This window comes from Festucalex cinctus, chromosome 15, assembly GCF_051991245.1.
Source record: "Festucalex cinctus isolate MCC-2025b chromosome 15, RoL_Fcin_1.0, whole genome shotgun sequence".
NCBI lineage: Eukaryota > Metazoa > Chordata > Actinopteri > Syngnathiformes > Syngnathidae > Festucalex > Festucalex cinctus.
In genome coordinates, this window is record NC_135425.1 from 23,114,177 (window position 1) to 23,133,380 (window position 19,204).

Genomic DNA, 19,204 nt, shown 5'->3' on the forward strand with positions numbered 1-19,204 from the left:
CAAATGCCACCCATACAGTAAAGATACTTCAGATCATAGCTTAAAATCTTAAACCAAACCCCCCCAAAAAACTAAACTAATATACTAATTATGATCTAAACCCCAAACACTAACCTAAAACCTGAAAAGCTGAACACATAAGCCTAAAGGCTAAACCAAAATTCTAACCTTGATCCAAATCACCAACCACAATCCAAATCTCTCTTCCAAATCCTAAAACCTGACCAAAAATTCAAATCCACAACGAAGAATGTGAAAACCCTAAACCAAAACTCAAACCCTGATCCAAACCCCAAAACAAAATCAAACCCAAAATTATAACCCCAAAACCTAACTAACTGAAAATTCCAAAACTCACCAGTCAGTGAGTGTTTTTGATTCCACAACCCATTGACCAGGCAGCGATGCACTTAGACGTTGCACTGCCCATTGATTTAAAAATAAATAAATAAATAAATAATAATAGTAGTTGACGTCATTTAATGTTTATGGCGGCATACATCGTGATTTTACTAATCGTTATTAAACGTCAAAGAACATAATTCAAACCCTAAAACCGTCACCCAAAACCATCAACATCAATTTTGAACAAGATCAATATACAAAAAAAATAACAAAAAACAACTCAGACCTTGACTGTGCAGTTTTTAAAGTAAAGTTTTGTCAAAACAAAACCTAAACAACGATAACCCTGAAGCAACGAGAGGAAGAGGAGGCGTGATGAACTGTGCGGTCTCGTGCAGGTGGGATTGTTGTTTCTTTTTCCCATCTGGAACTTTTCCGGAAACAGGAGACACACGAGTGGGTGGCAAGTCAAAGCGCTAGGCGAAATGCGCATTTGATAATGAATACATCAACATACATTACTAGAATATGGATGAATAAAATGCACACCACAAGAAACTTTTGCAGAATTCTGCTTCAATGTGTTGCCGTGTCAGTAGGGGCCACAAATGGCCCCCAGTCCGCAAGTTTGACCCCCACATCCAAACGTGTGATGAGAGAGGACGTTTATTTCTCGTTAAAGGCCACTCGGCGACAAGAGGACAGGTTGCAAAATGTCTAATCAGGATGTGGAAGATGAGAGGGGGGAAAAAATGCAAAATATGAATTTTGAGTGTGACCGAGGCAGTTAGAAAGTTGGTTTGAACTTCCATGTGACCTCATGATCAAGTTTTCTGTCCATTAACGGATGACATCTTGGGCTTGTCACCAAGACTATTCAACTATTTTTCTTGTTTCTTGTTTGCTGACACATTCTGACGAAAATCTGTACTTCCTGTAGCTTTTCGAACGTGGCTTCTTGAGACTATTTTGTGGGTCTACTCCTAATAGACATGACGACCAAATAACATTTTTCACAACTTAGTGTTGTCCAGCTGTCTAGTAGACCAAACATGTTTCAAATTGGTAACAACCGTATATAACATCTTGGATCTCTGAAATTAACCCAAAAATGTCCGCTTTAAACCAAAATGGCTGACTTCCTGTGCGTTTTCGGGCATGACTTCTTGAGACTTTTTTTTTGTGCATTTACCAAATTCCATGCTGTTGAGTGAAATAGGCTGCAGGGGCTGAATTTAGAAATTTTTGTAGCACAGTATTTAGACTTTCGCATCATCACGTTTCTCCACGATGTGCCACCTACAACAAAAGACCAAAACAAATCTAATGTTTCATAATTTAACATTGCGAAAATGTCTAGTATATGTGTTGTAAATGTGTTAGCAAATGGACAACATTTCTAGGTGAAGTTCGTCTTTGAAAAAACCATGGCAAAGAGCCTAAAATGGCATCTTCCAAAATGACCGTGTCATTGTCCACTATAAATCAAAATGGTCGCCTGGCTGTGCGTTTTTGGGCATGACTTCTTGAGACTTTTTTGTGCGTCTACACATGATAATCATGGCTAGTGGACAAAATTTCTAGGTGAAGTTCGTCTTTGACAAAACCATGGAAAAGAGCCTAAAATTGCATCTTCCAAAATGACCGTATCATTGTCCACTATAAATCAAAATGGCTGACTCGCTGTGTGTTTTTGGGCATGACTTCTTGAGACTTTTTTTGTGCGTCTACACATGATAATCATGGCTACTAAATTCCATGTTGCCAAGTGAAACAGGCTTCAAGTGCTGGATTTTTATTTTTCCAATCCTGAGGTATGCTACTGCAAAAACAATGCCAGTGGGAAAAAGACCACAAAGTTTGGAGAGCAGGAAAACCCTAAAAAAAAAAGAAAAAAAAAAAGTAGATTTTCCGCTTCCGAAGAATAAGTCGTAATTGGCGACTCAGCTTGTATCAGTTTTCCACGTTGCTTAGTAGTGGTCGCCGCACTCGCGCCTTAACAACAGAGAAGCGCCGCATGGAAGACGAAACGGGAACGGCATTCATAAAACATGAAGGCTTCTTCTTCTTCTTCTTTGCGTCTTTTTTTTATTTAATTATTGAACGCACTCGCGTCTTGGCGGGAAGCCTCGGGGGAAGCGTCCGCGGACGACAATAAAAGCAACGAAGAGATTTTCTCGGTCTTGTGCGAGTCCTCGCGGAGTCAGACCTCATGTAATCTGCGGGGGATTCGACATACAAGATGTATTTTTATGTCTTTTTTTTTACGTTTGAGAGCACTTGTTTTGTCTGAAAGTCTTTTAGATGGATTGGTGGATGTACAGATAGATGGAGGGATGGACAATGTATCGTTCGGATGCAAAAAAATTGCTGTGCTGCTCCATTTTTGTGTTTACAACTCGGGCTGTAACGAACGTTTATTTCAATAATTAATTAACTTGACAATCTTTTTTTTTTTTCAATTACAGTAACCCCCCTTCAAGTTTCCTCACTATTTTAGAGAATTTCTGTACAGTTAATAAGTGTATTCTAGTCTGAATCATGTTTAAATTGGGTGTAATTCCACTGTCGAACACTAGATGGTGGCATACTTTTTTTTTTTTTTTTACTTTGAGACGGTGTAAATATGAAAGAAGAAGAATGAAACAGCCTAGTTTTTGTTGAAATTATTGAACGTCATTTGCTGCAATCCTGCTTTTTACGCCTACATAAGGCAGGTTCATTTTAGGTTGAGCTATATTATGAGATAAGATTGATTTGAAAAAAAAATATACTGTAAACACAGTGGAATCAGTGTACTATTACAGCTTATACAATAAAAACAACAACAATAGAACAACAGCTTAAATGATCTTTCCCATTTGGTTCAATGTACTTTTTCAATATAAAAATAAATATTATCACAATTTGGAAAGTAATAATTGCATTCTTTTCCGTATCATGCAGCGTCGTCATGACCGAACGGAACGCCGTGATGGTGTCGAGGAGCGGCCCACTTTAGTCCACTGATGGGAGCAAGAAAAATAGAACGCTTGATTACCCTCGACGCCAACAGCGGCGACGGGGGCCTCGTGGTCAAATATAGAAGGACGCCAATTACCACGTGAAGTGGCGACACCTTGGCGGTCAAGCCTTTTGGAGGGTTTCAAGCCTGTCGTGTCGTCCGCGGCGGAGAGTGGATGAGGGTCAAATCTCTTTGGTGTCAAATAAGTTAGAGCGAAAGGCTCGCCGATTATCAACGTGACAGGAAACGTGCGGCGCACACATTTTTAAATCATGTCACAATTTGTCGGGTAGCAATTTATGCGGGTGAGTCAACTAGCTGCGTGGTTTTGTCACCGCTTTAAATGCCTCAGAAGGGATGTGAGGTTTATTTTTATGTTTTTATTGACTTACACTTATAAACTATGCATATTTTTTGGAGCACTTACAATAGTCTTATTCTAACCTTCATTTCCATTTTTCGTTTTGTTTTTTTACAACCATCTCGCTAGTCAGTGGCTTAATTGAAGAGGTCGACAAGCCAATGTGGGTTATTGCCTCTTTCCCGAGCTACCTTTGGTCCGAATGTGGCTAATAATGAGCTTTGATTGAATCTCTTTAATGAACATAAGCACTGCAGCCTGACTCTCAGGAAAGTAATGATCATCATGCGAATGTGCTTTTACTATCTTATGTCTCCTCGGCCACGCATAAAAACACGGTGATGGCTGCTTTTATTCAAGCACTAAACGCTCCCCGGAGGAGGCGGCGGCGCGGATGTTGATGAATGAAAACGCTCGAGCAACTAAAAGCCTCCAACAAGACACGGACGGGTGGCTCTCCAAATGAAAAGGCGGAAGGAAACTCGTCATAACAGAAGAATTACGTTGTACTTTTTACTGGTAATGAGTCCGATTTCTTTGAAGGAAATGGTGTAATATTACAAGAAGAAAATTATGGGGGTTTTTTTAGAGAGAAAAAAATTGCAGTTATTTTTATTTTTTGTTAAAGAGACAGTGTGAAGAATTCAGTGCCATCTAGTGGTGACCTAACAGAACGCAATGACCTAAGTTCGAAGCATGTACATTTTAAAGCACTCACACTACGGTGCCTCAGAGAGACCACACTTTGCAAGCCTACCACCAATTACTATTTTTTAACTCATTCACTCCCAGCAGCCATTTTGACTGCAGCAACCCTCTTCGTTCACCGGCTGTTTTACTGGATTTGGACTGATGTTGCAAGGCCCAGAGAATACTTTTTTCTATTGCTATAAAACATGGAACCTACCAAAAGAAAAAATGAGTCTCTTCTTAAATCAGGAAAAAAAAAAAAAAGTATATTTCTATCTGTTTCCATTTTGTAGCAATTAGCATTAGAATATAGCTAAGTTTCATTATTATTCACAAATCTCTTTAAAACTGTGGGGGAAATTAGCTTGTTGCAAAAATGGCCCTGGTTAATCTCTTATACTCTGCTGCCAACTTCTAGCCATTCCGGCACCTCCCGCGACCCTTGTGAGGAATAAGCGGTCAAGAAAATGGATGGATGGATGGACAGTGTCATATAAGGCAACGGAGGAAACTCTCCAAAAAGCCATGAAGCTGGAAGTACACTTTTTTTTTTTTTTTTTTGCTGTAAAGCATATGCATCAACACCTGTCCAAGTGTGTCGCCATGACAATGCATCAAACAAATGAAAGCCACAGGAATTGGAAACATTGCCTTCATCCAGCCGAGCGCTAGGCCAACCAGCGGTCAACAAACAATATGCAAACACACACGCACAAACACATACATTCTTGGTTTGTTGGGGGGGGTCGTTTGGAGCTCAAAGCGCATTTCTGCTCTTTGGTAGCGAAATGTAATTACGTGTTGGTCGTCTGCGATGTGTTTCATGTGTTTCCCCCCCCCCCCCCCGCCGCGGTGACACTCCAATTACCGGCAAAACTTTGCGGGAAAAACCTCAAACACCTACGAGCTAATTCCTTGCGCTCACTTTTTTTTTTTTTTTTTTCCCATCTCCACCGTCGCCTCATCTCAACACTTTGATGGCCGACATCGCTCTTCAACTTCACAAGCGCTTCCAGCTCCATTAGTGCCGCCACACTTCCCTTCCATAAGTGGCACACTTACTTTTTTCTCCAGCTAGCTAAACAGTAAAAAAAAAAAGGAAACACTTGAAGTTGTTTTTAACATCTTGTTTGCGCGCAAGTGCTATAGATGTCAGCGAGGTTCTGCCATGTGTCATGAGAAAGGGCAGGTTTTTTGCTCACGTGTTAATAATTAATGAAGGTTGTGTTTTGCACACGACAGAATTAAAGACTTGTGTTTATGCCGTGCTTAACTTTAAAAGACGCTCAACTGCTATTTTGGGGGCAACCATAATAAACTAGAGGAAAGATGTATGCTTCCAAGAACAAAATAATTTTGTATTCGTATATTATATTATGCATGGGAAGTTGTGATTTTCTGGGGGGGAAAAAAGCAAGCTAATGAGAGGGATGTCATAATTTTTTAGAAAAAGAAGACATTAATCTAGAAAATTAAGTCATATTCTTCCAAGAGGGAAAAAAAAAAAGTTGTAATATTATGAGTGGAATGTCATGTCATATTCTTTTTAGAAACCTGCAAAGAAAATCCAGAATGTTTCAAGTAGAAAATCGTGACATTAAAAAAAAACAAAAAAAACAAAAACAAAAAAAAAACATTTTTTTTTCCGGAAAATAAAGTTATAAATTCCAAGAATTAAGTAATCTTGTTCTGTGAAAAATATTAATAACAATATGAAAGGGAAGTCAAACGTTTCCAAGAAGAAAACATTGAAAAGAGTAATAATATTTTAGAAAAAAAATAAATAAAATATTACATAAACATATAACATATAACAATAACATTTAGAAGAAGAATGTCGGATTGTTTAAAAATAAATATTTTCAACTGAGTGAGAAAAATAAAAAAGACGTAATATTATGAGTGCAAAGTAATATATTTTAGAAGAAAAAATTGCAATGTTACGGCCAAAATATTCATATTTTTGAGTAAAAAAATTCTTAAGAGAATTGTCAAATTCTTCTGAGATAAGTCATAAAATTACGACCGTTTAGTCATATGATTCTAAACTAAAGTTGTAATATTACGAGACGAAAACAATAATTTTACAAGAAAATAACAATTTTCCAAGGAAAATATGTCAGAATTTTGAGTAGAACACCTGGATTGGGTGGCAACCAGTTCAGGGTGTACCCCGCCTATTGCCCGAAGCCGACTGGGATAGGCTCCAGCAACCCTTGTGAGGAGTAAGCGGTTCAGAAAATGGATGGATGGATGAATAGGACGTGATAATTTTCTGACAAAAAGATGAAAATTCTACATCTAAAGTCATATTTTTGGGAGAAAAAAAGTGTGAATATTAAGATAAGAAAGTAGTAATTTTACCAAATAAAAACATCAACTTCTATTGTGTAATTATTTAGCAGATTTCCCGTTTAACTTGAAAGCAGCAGCAGAAGCAAATAAGTTCTTGTTCTTTCTTTGCACGGCGAACGAGGACAAGGCTGCCAAGAGAGGCGAGCGGCGACCTTTAACCTGGCACCTTTCAAAATAAAACACCGCTGGAAGGAAACAAGCGAGCTGAGAGGCGTTTGAGGGGCCGCAGGTGAAACGCCTCCAGGAAGAAGCCGGCGAAGGCGCGGGTCGGCTGAACGATGCCGATCAGAGCGGGACGATTCCCCTCGGCGCTGACATTTCCCAACCAACTTGAACTCACCACCTCCGCACTTCGCAACAAGATCTGAAGCCAACACATGGGCGCTAATAACATCACTATACTACCTACAAAAAGCAAAAAAAGTTGTTGTTTTTTTGCATAAAATAACAAAAAAATGGGCTATTCATTTGATCCAATCTTTTGGTTAAATAACCCAAAAAATTGTGTTTTTACACAAAACATTATTTATTTACTCTATTTGTAGCCAACCCAAAACATTGGGTCATTTTGTGGGTTAAATGAATAACCTAAAAAAGTTGGGTCGACACCATTTTGACCCATATTGGCTTATTTATGACCCAACTGTTTTGTTTTGTTTTGTTTTTTAAGAGTGTATGCGCTACATGTAGAAAGTTTTTTTGCCTTTTATTTGTACAGAAAAAAGATGGGGTCACAGCTGCTTGGGTCAATTTAATTTTTATTTAATTTTTTTTTTGCATTTTTTGAAAATAAACCAATCCCCAAAATCAGATTAACGCTTTTACAGCCAAAAATGTTTAATAACGATTACTAAAATTACGATGTATGCCGCCATACTTGTTAATTGCCGTCAACTTTTTTTTTTTTTTTTAAATCAATGGGCAGTGCAATTTCTAATGAAGCGCTGTCTAGTCAATGGAGTTCTGAAATCAAAAACACTCACTAACTATGGCCAGCAGATGGCAGCGTTGTGTGTATGAAATCACAATAAAACATGTAAAATCTGATGAAGTCGAACGTTTTCAAGGATGACGTGAATGATCAAAGCCTTTGTCACATTAAATCTAATTCACAGAGCGTCACTAAACAAACAATATTAGCGTCAAAGTCACTGCTGTGCACAACACGTATCTTTTCGCAAAAAGCTCGTTTTCTCCTTATTTTTCTATTTTCGCTTGATTGTCACTCAAATTTCCTATTTTCAAAAGGTGATTACTAAAGAACGGAATAAGGAAAAAAAAATGCACTTTTTTTTTTTTTTTTTTAAGAAGAGTTAAAATGCTCCAAAATGGCTGGCACTGTCGGGGTTGTTTTTTGGATAACGTGTGGCAGTAAAAGAGTTAAGTAAATAAAATAAATAAATAAATAAATAAATAAATAAATAAAATCAACCCAGTTAGTGGTCGTTCCCATTTTGACTGATAATTGGGTTATTTTTTTACCCAAGTGTTTTCAGAGTAAAGTGAGGGTTCCGAATTCGGGTTTCAAGTGAATCTACACACAACCGTCATCCATCCTGTCCTACTCAAACGCATCAAAGCTTTGATCCTGATCCCCCTCTTCCTCTAACCTGCACCCCCCCCCCCCCACCTACCCCAACACACACACCCTGTGCTCCATTTCACCCCCGCCATCTTTGCGTACCCGCAACGGTCTTCCTTTTAAAAACCTTTAGCCAGCGCTTGTCAAATGAGGGCCAGCCTAGCGGGAGGGCCGCATCTCTGACCGGCGCCCCCCCCTCTCTCCCTGCGCACCACCACCGACGTCCCTTTGCTGCTGTGAAAAGGTAAAAGGTGGCTGGCTTTGATGAAGCAGACCTCCCCCCCCCGACCCCCTCCTGCGGCACCCGGTGGCAAACACGCTGCGTACGGTGGCAAACACGGGGGTGCTTCATTAGCACACCACAGAGGATCAAACCTGAAATTTCACATTCAGGCTCCTATGTTTGATCATCTCCCCTTTTTTAAATATTTAAGTACATTTTTGATGGCCGAAAATAAGAACGAATGTGTGATCCTCTGCTTCTTTCATCTCTCTATGGGTCACTACTTCACGGATCCTTTTGGTGGCGCTCTTTAAACTCTTTGACTGCCAAAGACGTTTCATGATGATTAGAAAAATTCCAATGAATGGAATGCGATCTTTCATTTCGTAGCCACATTGTATATGTAGTAAAGGCAAACAATATTCTTTTTGCCCTGAAAGATGAGTTAAAATGCTCAAAAGCGGCGGGCACTGTGGATCTTTTTGTTTTGTTTTTATAACGCCTGGCAGTCAAAGAGTTAAGAAACAGTCAAAGCAGGCTGGGAGAAAGGAACAGAGTTAGCAACATGCTAACTTTACTATAGTCTGGGTAAAAATAACCCAAGGTGAGTGAAAAACAGACATATCCACGTTTTTGGTTTATTCATTTAGTTCAAAAAGTTGGGTCGAATGAATAATCCACAAAACCCGATATGTTGTTTTGAGGGTTGTTGATTTGACCCGACTTTTTGGGTTTTATAAATAAACCAGAAGTTGTGATGTTTTATACAAAACATCCTGAAAAATATTTTTTTTGTGGGTTATTCATATGACCCAAATTGGCTTGCTTTCTGGGTTATTTATTTGATCGTTGATTTTTGATTATATAAATAAAACAAAAAGTTGTTGGGTTGTTTTGTAAGTTGTTCATTTTACCCAAATTGGAGTTGTTTTATACAAAACAAGCTTTTTTTTGTGGGTTATTCATTTTACGCAACTTTTTGGGTTTAATAAATAATCACCAAAAGGGGGTTGTTTAGTATACCACTCCCCATCCACCAAAAATAATAACATAAAAATAAGAATTAGTTTTATTAAAAAAAAAAAAAAAAAAAAAAAAAAAAAAAAAAAAAAAACATCATCAAACTTAGGTTGTTTTGTGTGTTGTTCATTTGGGTTATATTTTGGGTTATTCATGTGACCCCAAACAACCCACAGTTGGTTGGTAAGTTGGTTGAAAAAAAAACAAAACTCCAAAATTGGGTTGTTTTGTAGGTTATTTATTTAACCCAAATTGGGTTATATTTTGGGTTACTCATGTGACCCCCCAAATAACCCACATTAGGATGGTAGTTTGGTTTAAAAAAAAACAAAAAAAAACAAAAAGACAACTCCATTATTGGGTTGTTTTTATTCATTTGACCCAACTTTTTGTATTAAATAAATAACCCAAAAAGTTGTGTCACAGTTTTTGACCCTCTTTGGGTTATTCTTGACCTTAACTGTTTTTTAGAGTGTGCCGAGGGGGAGCTAACGTGGGTGGGAAACCACCTTTTCTTTCCCTGGAACACAATCGAGGTCAACTAAAGATAAGTTTATACACAAACGCGGCCGACTGTGAAATAGTTTGAAAGTGAAGCACTCCCTCAGACTGGAAACGCAACAAAAGCGACCAAAAGACGCAAAAGGAGGCGTGACCAATGATGAAAAGGAATGTCTAATGACTTTGCCGCGTGGCTCCTGTAACGCGCGAGAAGGAGGGGGGGGGGGGGTGGGGGGGGGGGGTGTTGGGTGGCAAAAGCGGCGAAGCGAGGAAGGATCCAGTTGGCCGGGAAAAGAGCTGAAAAGCCGGAGGGGACGGATGAGAGATGAGCCGGGCCGCTGCGACGCGCCAGACGCTCGCACCTCAGCCAGCCTTTGACGAGTCTTCGCTTTTTGCACACCCGACACAACCACCACCACAACAACAGGGAACACCAGGTGTGTAAATAAAAAGGAAGAAACTCAACAAATGACGGCGAGGCGCGAGAAGCCTCCAGCGCGAACGCGCACGCATCTACTAGATCATGTTTTCGATGACATCACATCTAGTCAACAACGTCTGCTACAGTCAGTTTTCAAAGTATGGTTTCAAGACAGGGTTAGGTTGAGGGGTTCTACGGATGCCCTCCTCAGGTGGATGCCCGATGACATTTACGCTTTCCAATTAGGGTTTGAAGCCATTCTTAGGGTTTCAAGTCAGATTTAGGGTTTCAAATAATGGCGTCAAATTGGGGTTTCAAGTCTGGGTTTCATTTTCCAACAGGGGTTTCAAGTCAGTCAGTTCCTTCCAATGAGGGTTTTAATTAGCCTTAGGGTTTCAAGTTCTAAACCAATAAAATGCATAATGTGGATGATGTCAACATCTCTAGTTGATGATTGGATCTTCCATAACCAATCACAATCGCAAGTTGATTTGCATGATGTTCATGTTAAAAATGTTACCTGTGAGCTTAAGTTTACAACACGTTACAGCCATATTATCCTGGCGTCCACTATAACAACTAAAAACAGGATAAACCCCCCCCCAAAAAAACATTTCCATATTGTTATGTGGGTAATGAGTCAAAATCAGCAAAAATAAATACAGTTTTAAAGCCTACTTACTCAAACAAAATTCAGAGGTTAAAAGTTAGGGATGGGTGAATTACCATTTATGTACATGTAGATATATCGGGTACCGCCGATACCAGCCACCGATACTTAACTCTTTGACTCCAAGCTGCCATTTTTGCTCCCGCCTGTTTTCCTGGATTTGGACTCATTTTGCAAGGCCTACAGAATATTCTGTTGTATTGCTATTGAAACACAGAACCTGCCAAAAGAAAGATCAAAGTCTCTTCTTTCATCAGGAAAAAAAAAAGAAGTATATTTCTATCTGTTTTCGTTTTGCCACAATTAGCATTAGAATATAGTTACATTTCATCATGATTCACACTCCTGGTGAAAACACTGGCAAAAAGAACTTGTTGCAACATGGCCCTGGTTGATCTCTTATACTCTGCTGCCATCTGATGGCCGTTTTTGCAATGACTACCATTGCTTCAACCGTTCTCTGCAGTAGAGAGGTTGCATCAAAGCCTGCTGTATGCTCTAGCATAAAAAAAATGTCTAAATACGGCTTGGGGACACAAATATTTTAAATAGAACATATTTATACGTTTTTGGGGGCAAATGATTTAAGACAAAGCAAATCTGACAACAAATAAGTGGCTATACTGTGGCAGTTTGACACATCAACAAATCATGATCTGTGTTAAAAAGAAAGGTCTTTATTCCCAATGTTTTGTTATTGTGTTAAACCAAATTTTATATATCAAAAGTACTCGAGGTATTAGCACTCAGTATACTAGTACGGGTATCGCTCTAAAAATAAATAAATAAATAAATAAATAAAGGTACTGAGCAGTCCTAAGCGAAAAGATGCAGTTGGAAGTGTGCAGTCAACAAGCACCAAATTGGTTGGGACGGCCTCCATTTGCAACGTGCCTTTGATCAAGACCCCGAGACTCAAACAGGAAGCGACGTGGCGTTCATAATCAATAGGAGACGCTTTAATAGCTTCGGATGGCGGACCGAGCGCTTCTGTTAATAAGACTTTTTTTTTTTTTTTAAATCCGGGCCGCCGTCGGACTCAAGCGCCGCATACAAACGAGGATTAGCGTTACAGCCGCATCCTAATAACGGCGTCCATTTTAATTCAGCGTGTTCGACGGGCGCTGACATTTCAATTTGGCCGTCCTGTCAAGCTGACAATGGCGAGCGTCCGGGCGCCGCCGATATCACCGCCGCTTTTCCAAAATGGACGGAGAAGAGTTCTTGCGGACCTTCAAGAGTTGTTCAGCCTCGAGTGCTGACGTCTTAACGCGCGGCCGGCGCTCGACTCGATGAATAAAACACGACCACGTCGCCGGCGAATGTTTGCTGGGGTTGCCTTGACGACGGCCTTCACCTGCCTCGACATCGACTTTTACGAGTCTGCTTTTAACACTGTCGGTGGAACGCATTTAGTCAAGCGCGTCAAATTGAGTGGACTGCATCAACATCTGCACTTGAATGGAAGAACATTTAAAAAAAAAATAAACATGTAAATGAACAAATGTGCTGGATGGAAAAAAGGTTTAAGCCACTGACAAGTAAGTACTTACAAGACAAGTAAGTAGCTCTGTCATTGAATAGGTGAATGTGTAGGTCGTTAAGTAGATTAGGTGTACGAGGTGGTGGGTTAGGTAACTACTGGACTTTGGTTAGTGAAAAAGTAGAAGGATAGATAGCTAAGGACTTATGTTGGTCAACTGGTCAGTTGGGAAGGTAAGTAGGTAGGTAGGGATACAGTAGCCTCCCGCAGAAGGTAAAAGGAAGGCCAGTTAGAAGGTCAGTCAGTTAGTCAATCAGTTGGGTGGTCGGTAGGTTGATGGATCGGACCTTCCCAGTGTGTGACCAATCACTGCCCTCAGCCACCTGCGTTTCCCCCAGGTGTGTCTCTTTAGGTCATTAGTGTTGGTGTATTTAGTCTGTTGTGTTTGTCCAGTCGGTGTGGGTGCATTGCAGGTGTTACGTGGGTCATGCTGGGTGTCTCGTCTAGTAAGCGAGTCGAGTCGAGTCGAGTCGAGTCACGTCACGTCACGTCACGTCAAATCAAGTCAAGCCACGTCCTGTCACATCAACTCGAGTCCAGTCCAGTCCAGTCCAGTCCAGTCACGTCAAGTCACGTCCAGGTCCGTCTAGTTGAAGTCATGGTTTTCCTGCCCAAATCACTACATTGCTCATTTCCTGTTTGATCAGTCTCCTCAATTTGGTACCACATCTGTCACTCCACCCCCAAACCATAACAGAGATAGACCAATTATTGACACTTTGACATTTTGACACTAATATTTTAGTGCAAATGAATATTGGCTTGAAATATCGGTTATCGTCCTCCTTGACTACTAATAATTGGTATCGGCCTTGAAAAAGCCATAATGGTCTATCACTAGTAGGTACACTAGTTGGCAGGTACCTATTGAAGAACTTTGGTCAATGGAACGGTAAATGGATAGGCAGTTATGCATATAGGTGGGTAGGTAGATGAATTGGCAGATAGTCATTCAGTTAGTGGATAAGTTGGTAGGGTAACAGGTCAATCGTTTAGTCAGTCAGCTGGTGGCTGGTGAATAGGTAGGTAGGCAAGACGGTGAGTACTTAGATCAGTCAGTCACTCAGTCAGTTGGTAGGAAGGATGGAAGGGAGGTAAATTGGGTACTCAGTCGGTTGGCAGGCAGTAGGTAGGTAGGTCTGGTGGTCGCTCATTTGGTAGGTAGGTAAGTAGTTGGCTGGATTATTGATCAGTTTCTAGGTGTGTGGGTAAATCGTTGGTCAATGAGTTGGTAGGTAGGTTGTTCAGGTACAGTAGATGTGCAAATGGTCCGTTGGTAGATAGGTAGAAAGGTTTTGGGTGGGTGGCAAAGTAGCCTGGTTGGTATAGCCTGGTTGGTCAACTCGGTCATTATGGTGTGATTAAGGGCTGTGTCCCAGTACTTTTAATCCAGAAGTTTTGAATCGACATCCCACAGGTTTCCCGAAACGGCCTTGGTGGAGTGCAGACTTATTAAATATGCGTTTGTGTGTGATTCATGCAGGAGCTCATTCATCTGATAGGAGACGCGGTCGACAAGCGAGCGGTCCCCGGCAAACACCAGAGACGCTTTAAGCATTCCGCCCCGCGACGCCCCATCCGTCTCCCCGCCCCGCCTGCTACTTCTCCCCGGGAACACCGCCTGGTTGCGCCCCTTCCGTCAGGACATTTGTCACCCTCCCGTATATGGTCGTCGAATCACGACATTGAGGCGGCGTCCTTGAGCGCGCTCCGGAATGGCTTTGTGGACGGCCCGTTACCTCCGAGGCTTTTTTTTTTCGCCCGTTCTATATGGCGCACGTGCACGACGGGCGGCGTGAAAGTGAAAAGGGCTGAAATGGCGAGCCATCATTCCCGTTGAGTTTATTACAGGGGAGGCGTCGCACGTGAGCGCGAAATAGCGACCGGGTGAAGCAGCGCACGGGTCATTACCCGAGGTTATTCCCGTGTGTCCAAGTAACCGCCAACAATTGTATATTTGTCATCAGAGGCGGCTCACGGTTTAGCATAACCACTACAGCTGCTTGCCTATTAGTCAGAAAATCTTGTCTACCGCCTCTATGCAATCTTTACTCGTTATAGAAAATGTTGCTGCTACATTCCCCGTAGGAAATCAAGGAAAAGCCACCATGAGAAAACTGCACAGCCAATGTTTCATTTTTAACTGCCATTCAAGTGTAATAAAAAAAAAGACGGTAAACGTTAATAATATGTACATTCAACGTTACGTATGACCTCATATACCGTAAATTTTTTGTTTTAGTGTCGGGACGGGCAACTATTTAGAGAAGACGAGTGAGCAGGGCCAAATTAGGGCAACAAAATGTTGTCTTTCAGGTAAATTAGGAGGCAAGAAGGGACAGATCGGCCGGGCCGATTATCGGAGCCGATAATCTATTATACGATATTAAACTATTTGTTTACATTTTTGGTTAACTTAAAAAAAAATAAAAAAAAAATTTAAAAAAAAGATGCCGCTCTCTGCATCTTTTGTTTTTGTTTGAAATGAAAACTATTTAACATTTCAGATGTTTTGAAATTTTGGAAGACTTTATTTACTGTATAAAACAATATGGAGCTATTTACTTGTTTAAGTTTTTAACTTTTTAAGACGTGAATAACCCTGGTAGGTCCCTGAATTTTTTGTTGGAATTTTAAAACACGAATGTCTATTGACTAAGATTTTTTTTAAAATAATAATAATAATAACATATGCTTAAAAAAAAAATCAAAAAAGTTAAGACTTGGAGTTTATATATATTTTTAAATTTTTATCCCAATATTTTCCTTTTAGTAAAAATGAAAATCAGCTTTCTTGACTACTAATAATCGACATCGGCCCCTGAAAAAAAAACAACATCGGTCTATCCCTAGCAAGAACCGTTGGCAGTTCATTTGAAGGGCACGAATTGGTGTCCACCAAAAAACATGGATATGTTCTTCTCGCTCACTGATACTGCATAACTTTGCTGTGGTTTGCGGCAAAATTAATATTGATCTCGATGTGCTCTAATGAAATTGCGACAAGAGATTGCTCATTTTTTTGGAAAGAAAATTACGATGGAGCGCAATTACATGTGTGTATTAATAGTCCCGCTTACAATACGTATCGACGGCACCGATGAAGCGTCGCCATCCATCACCCAGAAGCACAAAGGAAACGCCGCCAGCCACACGACATCCCTTTCACAATAAAAGCATTGTTTGTGATCGATGCCACTCCCAAACGGCCTCTGCATTGATCTGCTTTAAAAGAATACAACAATGGATATTGACCTGTTTCAAAATAAAACAACAATGAATATTGGACCAAAGCGCTGCTGTCCGCTCGTCGTGCAGCTTTATCAGCATAACCGAGTGCAACAACCCCCCCTCAAATCCTTTTCAACATCTCCCGCCCTGCATGAAATGTGTTCCCCTTCAATAATGCAGGAGCGAAAGTGAGCACGTCGCAATCTCCCGCCAAAGCAGGCGAGAGCTCGGCCGCGGCCGAGCGGCTCGTCTCAGTTCCGACGCGGCTTCAATCAAAGTCGCGGGCCGAGAAAAGTCATTTAGCGGCAAACATAAAACACGGCCGCCCGCGCCGTCCTTTTTTTTTTTATTCCTGCTGCGTTCAATGCCGCTCTCCTTTACACAATCTGCCAGGACGCAAACGTATATCTTACCTACTCAGAAACGTCCAGACCAGCGTTCGACTGATGAGGATTTTTTTTTTTTTTAGGTTGATTCCAATATTTGGCAGCACAAACCGATAACCGATTAATCGGCCGATTCGTCCCCCCAAAAAAATAAAAAATGTGTCCCTTAATATTTAAAAGAATAAAGATATGATTACAAGAAGAACATTTAACTAGTTTATAATACTGTTTTTTTATATGTTACTTCAACATCTGAAAAATCAGCAAAATTCGAACATAATTATCTTTGTCTTATCTTGTAGTGTGTATATAAAAAGCAAAAATAATCTGCAAAAAATACAAATCAACCATTTTTGCAAATTAATTTAGTCCATACAAAAGAGTTAAAAAAATAAATAAATAAAATCCAGCACATGGCCAATCCGAAACCTGAAAAAGCAACATTAGCTGGCAAGATAATACTACAGGGACCAGGGAAAAAAGAAAAAAAACATCCCTGCGTTTATCTCCGGTGATTATTGCAATCATCTTCTGACTGGACTCCCTCAAAAGAATATCAAACGGCCGCAGCTCATTCAGAACGCTGCAGCTCAGGTTCTGAAGCGATCAGAACACAAGTGCAATCCGAAACGTTCCCAGTCGGCTCTACAATAGATTTCAAGATTCTGATACTGCTCTATAAATCACCTTGGGTGGGTTTGGGTCCAGAATGGATACAATACATGGAGTGAAGAATTCAAAACAAACATGGTGAAGCAGCATTTAGCTGTGATGCTGCATTTTTTTTCCATCCGTCCGTTCATCCATCCATCCATCCATCCATCCATTCATTTTCTGAACCGCTTGCCCCTCAAAAGGGTTGCCGGGGGTGCTGACGCCTATCTCAGCTGGCTCTGGGCAGTAGGCGGGGTACACCCTGGACCAGTAGCCAGCCAATCGCAGGGCACACAGAGACCATCCATACTCACAAGCACACCTAGGGACAATTTGGAGCGCCCAATTTACCTGCCATGCATGTCTTTGGATGTGGGAGGAGACCGGAGTACCCGGAGAAAACCCACACAGGCACGGGGAAAACATGCAAACTCCACCCAGGAAGGCCGGAGCCTGGACTTCAACCTGAGTCCTCAACACTGGGCGGACGTGCGAACCACTCATCTACCATGCCAACCCATTTACAATAAAGTAAAAATGAAAAAACATAATAGCCGAAAAAATAACGATTTATTTATTTATTTATTTGTTTGTTTATTTATTTTAACGCCGATTTTGATTATCGCGGGTAGTTTTTGGAACGCAACACCTGCGATAAACGAGGGAACACCGTACTTAAATTCAGTCTTTTAATAATTTTGGAAACCTAATATGATTTATTTACTTCACTTTTAAATGTTTGTTAAGTCTTCAGTTAATGTGCATAAATGTTGTCAGTGTACGTTCTTTGAGCAATTTTGGTGAGCAACTTTTTTTGCTTTGACTTGTGAGCACCGACTTGAGATACAAGTAGCGGGCATCGTGGCAGCAGCAAATGGACGAGCAAATATTCTTACAAGAGGCTAAAAGCTGTTTATTGTCTGTTCATGTCACGGTTTGGGTTGGGTTTTGGTTTGTTTTTTGTTTTTGCTTTTGTCAGGGTTCTAGTTTTGAGTGGGTTTTGAGTTTATCCTCATGTTCCGTGTTTTGTTTTGCTGTCCTTGTGTGCCTCCCTAGTCTTGTCAAGCATTGTCATGTCCACCATGTGTTTGCCTGCCCTTCCTCATGTGTTAGCCAATCAGCATCCTCTGCCACTCGTGTCTTGCCCAGCTGTGTCCAATTGTCAATTAGTGTATGTGTATTTAGTTTCTTGTCTCCCCTCTGTCCGCGTCGATTCATTGTGTTTCCCTTATGTCATGCTGCTCGTTTTTTTTTGGGGGGGGGGGGTTTGCCCTGAAGTTCCCGCCATGGTTTACCTTGCTTGTTTTTTTGTTTTTTTTGTTTTTGTGGATGTTATTGTTTTTTCTCAGTTAGATCCTTGTTTACCTCCTTGTTTTGTGTAATAAATCCCTTTTTGATTGCACCTCTGCCTCCTCACCTTGTTTCCCTGCACATGGGTCCACCACCACACCGCAATCGTAAGTTTAGGGTAAAATTAACCCCCCCAAAAAAGACATGAAATACCCGTGAACCACTATTGGTATCATTGATTGCCATTGTTTTTTTTTTTGTTTTTTTGTTTTTTTTTAAAGCAACCTCCATTGGCATCCTGTTTTTGAATATATTTGTATCAATATTGGTAACAACAGCATTGACACCGTGCTTTTAAATACATTCATATCGACACGTGTGCACCGTTTCAAGTTAAAATGATCAAAAAATAACAACACATATCCTTGGTGACCAATGAAAGGCCCTTCAGCTGATTTGTGCTTATGAGGAACAAGCTGGTGAAGAACAACAGCGTGTATTTTTAAATCAATCTCATTAAAATGCGTCTCATCACGAGCTCTTTCTAGTAGTTTGCTGGGCGGGGAGGAATACATTTTTTTTTGTTTTTGTTTTTTAAAGAAACACAAACATATTGACGAGTAAACATCGATCAAAAAGTCAGCATTGCAGAGTCATCAGCCAATCATAGCAAGCCAAAATTCGAACCCTGAACCTCACAATCCCGATACAAAGCGCTAATCCACTGCTCTACCTTCCTCGCGTTCACTTTTTGTTGACAAAGAAGCACTTGATTGACAAGTGCAAGTCCAGAGGGGTGACCCCACACAAGCCCACGCCCACACATCACCACCACCACCACCATGTGTCCACCTCCCCCCCAGCTTGACACAACTCGAACCCGTGACCTCCTGACGCTTTGATCGACAGGGCGCGCGAGCGTAATTGG

At 40.7% G+C, this 19,204-nt stretch overlaps 1 protein-coding gene across 12 annotated transcripts in view; it reads right to left on the reverse strand.

The window, feature by feature from the left end:
- Positions 1–19,204, reverse strand: part of unc5da (unc-5 netrin receptor Da) — a 134,725-nt gene that overhangs the window by 69,376 nt on the left and 46,145 nt on the right. The window lies entirely within an intron of this gene.